Source organism: Lathyrus oleraceus, chromosome 5 (assembly GCF_024323335.1).
Source record: "Lathyrus oleraceus cultivar Zhongwan6 chromosome 5, CAAS_Psat_ZW6_1.0, whole genome shotgun sequence".
In the NCBI taxonomy this organism is placed as follows: domain Eukaryota; kingdom Viridiplantae; phylum Streptophyta; class Magnoliopsida; order Fabales; family Fabaceae; genus Lathyrus; species Lathyrus oleraceus.
Window position 1 is genome coordinate 24,062,294 of NC_066583.1, and position 10,555 is coordinate 24,072,848.

Below are 10,555 nucleotides of genomic sequence, written 5' to 3' on the forward strand. Positions count from 1 at the left end.
AGTGTCAGCTAATAGAGTAGGAACTGGATTTCCTCTCATGAAAATACTGACTGCAGCATAGTCAACAAAATTTGGCATACTCGGAAACAGGACGATCCCATAGATCATGACGGCCAACTGAGCATGAAAGGCTTCCCAACTTCCCTTCTCTGCTTCTTCTCTAGCTACCCTCAACAGAAACTTCAAAGGCAATCCTACAACATCCCCACTGGACTTCCAACTATCACTGACTTCCTTTACCCAAATGGAGAGCTCTGGCAACAACTCTGAAATCAACCTCCTTGGGCACATCCAAGAAAGGAACCTGATACCGGACCGGGACACTCAGCAGAATGGAGTACTCCTCAAGAGTAGGTGCCAACTGATAATCTTGAAAGGTGAAACAATGAAGCTCTGGATCGTAGAACTGTAGAAGAGTCTGCAACGGCACCGGATCGACTACCATCTTCAACAGTGTCAGAATATCTCCATACTGGTCAACAAACCCCTTCTGGTTACCACTGGTCATAAGGTTGCTCAACTCAATCAGAGACGTCAAAGGTTCACGGTGAAAGCTGTAGGAACAAGTCTTCCGCTTCAACTCTGGGACTGTTGCCATCTCTATCAGTGAACAAGCTCTGGAATGTACCTGAGAAATGATATGCATGCGGGGATTAGTTTTTTTTCTTTCCTTTTCTTTTTTTTTTTCTTTTTTTTTTTGTATCTTTTTTTTATTGCGTTTCTTTTGAAAAATAAATATGCTATGATGCAAATGATGCAGACTCGACTGGTTGGCTGTGTCTCTCAGAACACAGGATCAAAGCTTCGGCTTGAACTCGGAACCACATATTCATCTGAAACCCAAAGTCATCTGAGACCCCAAACTTCTGAACCAATAGTCACCAACAGGATCACAAGTCACCAACAAGTCACCAACAAGTCACCAACTGTACCTGTAATAATGATCATTCCCTCCCCACTCGCGGGTGTCATCTAGGCCAGGGTAAGGTCGAGAGAAACGCAGCATAAATAACCTTTCGCAGAATATCATCATATACACACCCGAAGTATGTAACGATAATATCCCACCAGGGTCTGAACTGCTCGTGATATCAATGTTCCGCTAAGTGGCGCAATACCACCCGCTTCCCATGAATCACTCTATTCCTAAGTATCCTAGATTTCACTCATGGCCTGGGTATTGGGCCTTTTACCTCATGTAACTCCCACCCCAACAGAGAGAAACAGACAACCAGCCAGGTGAATAATGAATGAATGCAAACATTAATGCAAACATAAATGCAAATAATAAATAAATGAATGCAATAAATAACAGCAAACAGCAACCAAAACCCTAACCTAGAGAGCGCTAGGAGAGACTCGCTTAAGGAAGATGGACCAGCACAGGTCAACTTCTCTATATTCCCCAGTGGAGTCGCCAGCTGTCGCATCACGCGAAAAACCGGCGGGAAAACAAGAACAACAGAGCCGCCACCGGTTTTTATGGGAAATTGTAGCATGGTACTCAATTGGTTTTGGGTTAAGGAGTACTCGGTGTTAAACATACGGAACGTTGCGGTACCGGTTAAAAATTCGTCTTCACCGGCGGGAGTGGTGTAGTCGTATGAACTTAAGAATTCTAAGGTTAGGGATGGGTAGGTGGGTTGATTATGAGTGCAAAGGAAGGTTAAGTCGGCTAGGCGGAGCATCCATTCGATACCTTGGAGTAATCCTAATTGTTGTAAACAAGTTAAATCGAGATACCTGGTGGAAACGACTCCTCGCTGTTGGAAACGCTCGAATTGCTCCCTTTGATAATTTTCATCTTCGGATCGGAAGATGATATTTCCGAAATTCTGATTTCCTGCCATTGTGATGAATGAATTTTGAAGGAGTGATTTGGAAAGAAAAGAAATGTATTTGATAGGAGAGAATGGTTTGTGGTGAATGAAGGAAGGTTTGGTGGGTATTTATAGGAAAAGAATTTGGAAGTTGGAAAGGAGGTGGTTGAAAAGTGAATGAATGTGGGTAAATGTGAATAAATGGGGAAGGTAAAAAGTTGAAGGGGTGTAACGTTCGTCTCCAACGGCTCCTTAACGTTCACCTAGTCTGAAGGGCGTTACGCTCGTTACAGGGGTGTGACGGTCGTAACAGGATCTTAGCGTGACGCCCGTGACAGAATGTGTGACGCTCGTCACACTGTCTGTTTGGCTAATGTTCAGCTAGCGTCCTTCAGGTAAGTTATTATATATTTATTATTTTTTTTTGGTTGTTTTCTACTGATTGATTTATTCTGCAATTTAATTTCTCCTGCATGCTTATTCTACTTTGTATAATAATAAATCATAGGTAGCAACAGTAGAGAACATAATAGCTATTGCATAATAAAATTAAATAAATAGCTTCAATAAAATGATCATAATGTAATATTGGAAAGAAGAACAAAAGAAATGTGAAAAGGAAACAAATGCGAACATGAATTCAAATAACATTAATGAATAATCTAGCTTAAAACTAAATAACTAAGAAAAACAAATAAATACTATCCATCTGCACGATCTCTGGCCGGAGGAGCAAAAGAGTTAACACGATGTAGCAACTCGTGAAACTGATCTGTCATACTGCTCATGTACCCTAGAACTTCGTGTCTCATGTCAGTAAATTCTTCTCTGAGGGCGTCTTGTTCTGACATCAAAGCTTCAATGGCGGTGTTATAATCAGTTCCGGGCATATGATGCCGGAGGTCGGATACTGCTGATTCTTCGGTCTGAACAGGCTGAGGAGGAGGGTCAATATCATAATAGCCAGATGGTGGCTGAGGGTCAGATTCAGCATAAGGGATCTGGTCATCATAAGTCTCATAGTCATCACAAATCTCATAGTCCTGGATGGATTCAGTGGATCTAGCAGGAGAGGGGGTTTCGTTCAGGTTGTAGAGCCAGTTATTGCGGTTATGAACACTAGTCCTAGGATCGGGCATGGTGAATAGGCAAAGAACTTGGTTATCAATAATAAGCTCAAACTCGTCAGACCCTAGGTTTGCTATAAACATAGTGTTGAAGAGGAAGGGTATACTCATAGTAGTAATGCCACAAAAAGGGCTTAGGTCAAGCATAGGCTGACGTAATCCAATAGCATTACCTATCATAGTTATCAAACCGCCTATTCGGATTGGTGCTCGCTCATCTTGGATAAGGTGGTCCAAATTAGCTAACATAAAAGTGGCACCGTTTACTGGACGGTTCTGGGAAGCACAAAATATGATGAAGAGTTCATCACGTGAAACTGAAGTACTGTTTGGCTTCTTCCCAAATAAAGTGTGGGTCAGGATCTTATGGAAATAGCGAAAGGCCGGGTTGTGTATGTTTCCAGAGAGAAACTCATGTTCCTCGGGCTCGTCATTTCCAGTCAACTTACCCCAAAAGTGTTCAAGTTCTCTATATTCAAAAAGTTCTTCCTGGCTTACTGTGAATGTGTCAAAGGAGGTAGGAAAACCCAAAAGGTTGGTAAAGTTTCTAATATTAAATTGGTACTCCATGTTGAACATTCTGAACTGGATAAAACCTCTGCTAATTCCTTTTCCATGGCTGGGTAGATAGATTAATGAGCTAAGGAATTCTAGTGTGAGTCTCCGGTAGGTGGTGAAATGTCTTAGGATAGGGGATGTCTCCCATCCTATCTGATTCAGCAAATACAGGACACTTTGTCTCAGTCCAAGGGCAGTCATAGCCCAATCATCAGCATATAAACTAGGTAGCATCTCTCTAGTGGCTAGTTCTTCAAACTTTTGTTTCTGAGCCATCCCTCTGAATTTGATACCCATACGATCAATATGTCCCATCTGGTTAGTGTTAGCTAGAGAAAAGAAAACATGAGTTTTAGTCAGGATTTGGCCAAATGCCGAAAGAAGAAAAAGGTTATTATTAAATTAAAATGAATTAGGAATGAATACTAAACAGAAATTAAAAGAATAATTAAGGAAGAAGTAGGAAGATAATAATAATAATATAAGGAAATAATAAAATAATTGTGGGTTGTCTCCCACTAAGCGCTTTGTTTAGATGTCGCAAGCTCGACAAAGAAACTGTTAAATATAATCAATTAATCCTGGAGGCATTTCGTCTAAGTGTAGGATTTGCGAATCTCCATTGGTTTCCGCATAGTGATAGTGTTTTAGACGTTGCCCGTTTACGGTGAACGGTTCTGTGGATTTGCCTTTAATTTCTATCGCTCCACTGGGAAAGATGTTAGTGATATGAAAAGGACCTGACCATCTGGATCGTAGTTTTCCCGGGAATAACTTTAGTCTAGAGTTAAATAAAAGGACTGTGTCGCCTTGCTTGAAGATTTTCCTTGATATACGCTTGTCATGCCATTGTTTTGTTCTTTCTTTATAGATTCTGGCATTTTCATAGGCGTCTCTTCTGAGTTCCTCTAATTCGTTTATGTCAAGGATTCTCTTTTCACCGGCGGCTTTATAGTTTAGATTCAGATTTCTAATAGCCCAATAGGCTTTATGTTCTAATTCTACCGGGAGGTGGCAGGATTTTCCATATATGAGCTTAAATGGGGTCGTCCCTATGGGGGTTTTATAAGCAGTTCGGTATGCCCACAAAGCTTCTGGTAATTTCAATGACCAATCTTTCCTTGAAGTGGCGACTATTTTTTCTAGTATTTGCTTGATTTCTCTGTTAGATACTTCCACTTGTCCACTGGTCTGAGGGTGGTAAGGTGTCGCTATCCTATGTCTCACGCCATATTTAAACAATAATTTTTCGAGTACCTTGGATATAAAGTGCGATCCACCATCACTGACTACTATTCTTGGGATGCCAAATCTCGGAAATATTATATTCTTAAAGAGTCTAGTTACTACTCGGGTGTCATTTGTTGGAGAAGCTATAGCTTCGATCCATTTTGATACGTAGTCAACTGCCACGAGTATGTATTTGTTATCGAAAGAGGGTGGAAAAGGTCCCATGAAGTCTATTCCCCACACGTCGAAGATCTCTACTTCCAAAATACCTTTTTGTGGCATCTCGTCACGTCTAGATATGTTTCCTGTGCGTTGACATCTGTCACATTCCTTAATAGCCGCATGTACGTCCTTCCATATAGTTGGCCAATAAAAGTCGGCTTGTAGGATTTTAGAGCAAGTCTTGGATGTACTTGTGTGTCCACCATAAGGAGCGGAGTGGCAGTGTTGGATTATATTTTCCACCTCTTCTTCGGGTATACATCGACGGAAAATACCATCGGGGCCCCTTTTGAAAAGTAAGGGATCATCCCAGTAATAGTGTTTTATATCGTGGAAGAATCGTTTCTTCTGCTGGTAGGATAAGGTAGGTGGAACTATTCCGGCAGCTAAATAATTGACGAGATCAGCGTACCATGGTGTGACAGATATAGCTAAGGTGGTTTCTACTTGTTTGTCGGAGTTGTTCTCTTCCAAAGTAGCTATAAGTTTATCGTACGAGAAATCATCGTTAATTGAGGTTCTTTCCGGTTCAAGGTTCTCAAGTCTAGAGAGGTGGTCTGCTACTACGTTTTCAGTTCCTTTCTTGTCTTTGATTTCTAAATCGAACTCTTGTAGCAACAAGATCCATCTTAGGAGTCTAGGTTTAGCATCCTTTTTTGTTAAAAGGTACTTGATAGCAGCGTGATCAGTGTAAACTATTATTTTGGCTCCGACCAAGTAAGAACGAAATTTATCTAGCGCAAATACAACTGCTAGGAGTTCTTTCTCGGTAGTGGCGTAATTCATTTGCGCTTCATCTAGGGTTCTACTTGGGTAATATATAACATGAAGCTTTTTATCCTTTTGTTGTCCTAAAACAGCACCTACAGCATAATCGCTGGCATCACACATTATTTCGAATGGTTCATTCCAGTCGGGTGTCTGTATTATGGGTGCGGAGATCAATGCTTGCTTAAGCGCTTGAAATGCTTTTAAACAGTTATCGTCGAATATGAAATCAGCATCTTTCATCAATAGTCCGGTTAAAGGTTTAGTTATCTTAGAGAAGTCTTTGATGAATCGTCGGTAAAAACCGGCGTGTCCTAAGAAGCTTCGTACTTCTCTCACGGTTCTTGGGGGTTGAAGGTTTTCGATTACCTCTATTTTGGCTTTGTCTACTTCAATTCCTCTGTTCGAGATGATGTGTCCTAAAACAATTCCTTCTTGTACCATAAAATGGCACTTCTCCCAGTTAAGTACTAAGTTTACTTTTACACATCGCTCAAGAACTCTTTCTAGGTTTTCAAGGCATTCTTCAAAACTTTGTCCGTATACGGAAAAGTCATCCATAAATACTTCCATGATGTTTTCGAGAAAGTCGGCGAAAATTGCCATCATGCATCTTTGAAAGGTTGCGGGAGCATTACACAGGCCAAACGGCATTCGTCTATAAGCGAAGGTACCAAAAGGGCACGTAAACGTTGTCTTTTCTTGGTCATCAAGGTGAATTGGTATTTGAAAGAAGCCTGAATAACCGTCTAGATAACAGAAATGTGAATGTTTTGTTAATCGTTCTAACATCTGGTCAATGAATGGTAAAGGGAAATGATCTTTTCGGGTTGCTTTGTTTAGTTTCCTATAGTCAATGCACATTCTCCATCCCGATTCGATTCGTTTAGTTATAGTTTCCCCTTTTTCGTTTTCAATAACGGTTATGCCTCCTTTCTTTGGTACTACGTGTACAGGACTAACCCATTTGCTATCAGATATAGGATATATAATACCTGCTTCTAATAACTTGGTTATTTCCTTCTTTACTACCTCACTCGGGATCGGATTTAGTCTCCTCTGGTGTTCCCTAGAGGTTTTACAGTCTTCTTCTAGCATGATGCGGTGCATACAAATAGAAGGACTTATTCCTTTAAGATCGGTGATGTGGTAACCTAGTGCGGTTGGATACTTTCTTAAGATATGTAGGAGTTTTTCTGTTTCGAGTCTTCCTAGGTCTGCATTAACTATCACAGGTCGTTCAAGTTCTAAGTCTAGGAATTCATATCTCAGATTTTTGGGAAGTGTTTTCAGGTCAAGGGTTTGTTTGTTAAGACATTGCGTCGGGTCGGTGTTATCGCTGAACATTGGTTAGATTTGTCTTTTAAAAGATAGTCTGATGATTTGTCTTCTCCTAGCTCTGCTTCTTTTATGCATTCATCGATGATATCCATGAAGTAACATGTATCTTCTATTGCAGGTGCTTTCAAGAATTGAGAAAGAATGAACTCAATTTTCTCTTCACCTACTTCGAAGGTGAGTCGTCCTCGTTTTACGTCTATGATTGCACCGGCAGTTGCTAAAAACGGTCTTCCCAGTATAATGGGAGTAATATCATCTTCTCTAATGTCCATAATTGTAAAATCAGTTGGAATGTAGAATTGACCTATGCGTACGGGAACGTTTTCAAGAATTCCTACAGGATATTTGATGGAACGATCTGCTAGTTGCACAGACATTTTGGTTGGTCTTAATTCTCCCATTTCCAGTTTCTTACATATGGATAAAGGCATAACGCTAATTCCGGCTCCTAAATCGCATAAGGCTTTGTCGATGACAAATTTTCCTATGTGACAGGGTATAGAGAAACTACCCGGATCCTTGAGTTTAGGAGGCATGTTTTGGATTATAGCGCTACATTCGGCAGGGAGTGTAACGGTTTCGCTATCTTCAAGTTTCCTCTTATTAGAAAGAATTTCTTTTAAGAATTTAGCATAGGAGGGCATCTGCGTAATAGCTTCGGTGAACGGAATTGTAACGTTTAATTGTTTAAGGAGATCAACAAATTTTCTAAATTGGCCCGCATCTTTGGTTTTAACAAGCCTTTGAGGGTAAGGGATAGGTGGTTTGTAAGGTGGTGGAGGTACATAAGGTTCCTTCTTTTCTAGGATTTCCTTATTACTCTCTTCCTTTTCCTTAGGTTCACTTTCCTCAGTTGATTTCTTAGGGTTTTGGTTTTCTATCCTTGGATCAGACGGTCCTTCCACTTCCGTTCCACTTCTTAATATAATTGCATGAGCGTGGCTTCTCGGATTAGGTTGGGGCTGTCCAGGGAATGTACCAGTTGGGGCAGCAGTAGGTGCTTGTTGTTGAGCTACTTGTGATATTTGTGTTTCCAGCATTTTGTTATGGGTAGCCAGGGCATCTACTTTGCTTGCTAGTTGTTTAAGTTGTTCGCCAGTGTGTACATTCTGGTTTAAGAAATCTTTATTGGTTTGTTGTTGGGAAGCTATAAAGTTTTCCATCATGATTTCCAAGTTGGATTTCCTAGGGGCGTTATTGTTAGGCATGGATGGGTTCGGTTTCTGATATCCCGGAGGTATAGCTGGGGCTTGATTTGGAGACTGTCCAGGTGCGTACAAAGCATTATTACTCTTATATGAAAAGTTTGGATGGTTCTTCCAATTTGAGTTATAGGTATTCGAGTAGGGGCTTCCTTGAGCATAGTTTACTTGCTCTCCTTGGATTCCTGTCAAGAGTTGACAATCCGTAGGAGTGTGACCTTGGATTCCATAGACCTCGCAATTCTGAGTTATAGCAACCACGACGGTAGGAGGTGATACATTTAAACTTTCAATTTTCTGGACCAAAGCATCCACTTTTGCATTAACGTGATAAAGGTTACTTATCTCGTACATGCCAGTTTTCGTTTGAGGTTTTTCCACCATTGTTCGTTCGGTTCCCCACTGATAGTGGTTTTGGGCCATGCTTTCGATAAGCTGGTAAGCATCAGCATAAGGTTTGTTCATTAGTGCACCACCTGCAGCGGCGTCTATTGTTAACCTTGTGTTGTACAAGAGACCATTATAAAATGTGTGAATTACTAACCAGTCTTCCAGACCATGGTGTGGGCAAAGTCTCATCATGTCTTTGTATCTTTCCCATGCTTCGAAAAGAGACTCGTTGTCTTTCTGTTTAAATCCGTTTATCTGGGCTCTTAACATAGCTGTTTTGCTTGGCGGAAAGTATCGGGCAAGAAAAACTTTCTTCAACTCGTTCCATGTGGTGACAGAGTTTGAAGGGAGAGACTGAAGCCATCTTCTAGCGCTATCTCTTAATGAGAAAGGAAAAAGACGAAGTCGAATTGCCTCCGAAGTGACACCATTAGCTTTAACAGTATCAGCGTATTGGACAAATACGGATAAATGAAGGTTTGGATCCTCGGTAGGATTTCCAGAGAATTGGTTCTGTTGCACAGCCTGCAACAGCGAAGGTTTAAGTTCGAAGTTGTTTGCTTCGATTTCGGGCGGAGCAATACTTGAATGCGGCTCATCTTGCGATGGAGCGGCGTAATCTCTAAGAGCACGAGCTGGTTCTGCCATCTCGGTTATCGAAGGAAAAAGGTTTTTGAAATCAGGAAGTTCTACAGGGGGGAGATTGTTTGCAGCACGATATTCCCGAATTCGTCGTAGGACTCGGAGATATAGTTCGATATCGTTGATTCGTAAATAGAGCGGTTCACCTTGTGAGCGAGTGTGTGGCATACAAATCAACGAAAGAAAGAATAGAAGAAAAAGAAACCTTAGTCTCTACAGCGTAACGGAAGAGTTACGATATCGATTAAATAAAAGTCCCCGGCAACGGCGCCAAAAACTTGATCGCGACTTTATGAGTCGAATTTAGGGTACAAACTGCAAGTGCACAGTTCTATCGCGTAGTTTTAAAAGATATCGATCCCACAGGGACTTATGAATCGATATACCGTTATCTAAGGTTACTTCGTAAAGCTAAGGTGAATAATGTTTGATTGTTTGGGGGAAAGCTAAAAACTAAACTAAGATCTAGATTAAATATTAATAAAGCGGATATCGGTATGTAGTTCGTCGTAATTAGGGAATCAATCCTTTGTCGGTCTCTTGGTTTTAAAATAAATCTTTTCAGTTGACTTTATTGATTAAAAGTTTTATCTCAAACTCTCGCTCTGTTGAATAAACCATGATTTTATGTTAATGTAGCTGTCACTTATAATTAAGTCAAAAAACCATTTTTTGAAAGCAATACAGTCCATAGAAACTCTTTTCAAGAAAACACTGACCGTTTAAACACCCTTATCTCAAACTCTCGCTCTGTTGACTTAGGTTATATAATTAAATTCGAATGCTTAACTCTCGTCCTCACATTCAATCTTTAAAAATACTTTTTGGAAAAGATCGGAATTTAATTAACTCTAAAACTTGCTCTCGCCCTGATCTAGAATTAATGTCTAATTTACACTGTCCAGTTAAAACCTCAAACTCTCGCTCTATTGATTTTAACTTCTTTATGTCTTTTACTTTCGTAAAAACCTTTGTTATTAAACCTGTAAATTGAGACCGTAAAAAGAGTGATTTTAATTTTAAACTTAATTTAACCGACTTAGTCTTGAGTCCTTATTCCGCTTACTTTACATACCGATATCTAAGCGAATTAGCCAGACATGCTAAACGAACTAAAATACTTATCATGCATAAACAGACTCATCCCAGGCAGATAATATAAATAAATAATAAAACAAAGCATTAAATAATAATTAAAGAACCTGAATGAGTTAAACAATAGTCTTGAACACTCCACCACAAGCCGATAGGATTT

The 10,555-nt window shown here is 40.2% G+C and overlaps 1 pseudogene; it reads left to right on the forward strand.

Moving 5' to 3' along the window:
- The first annotated feature begins 8,821 nt into the window (after positions 1-8,821).
- LOC127089496 (uncharacterized) lies at positions 8,822-8,921 on the forward strand (annotated as a pseudogene).
- Positions 8,922-10,555: the final 1,634 nt, after the last annotated feature.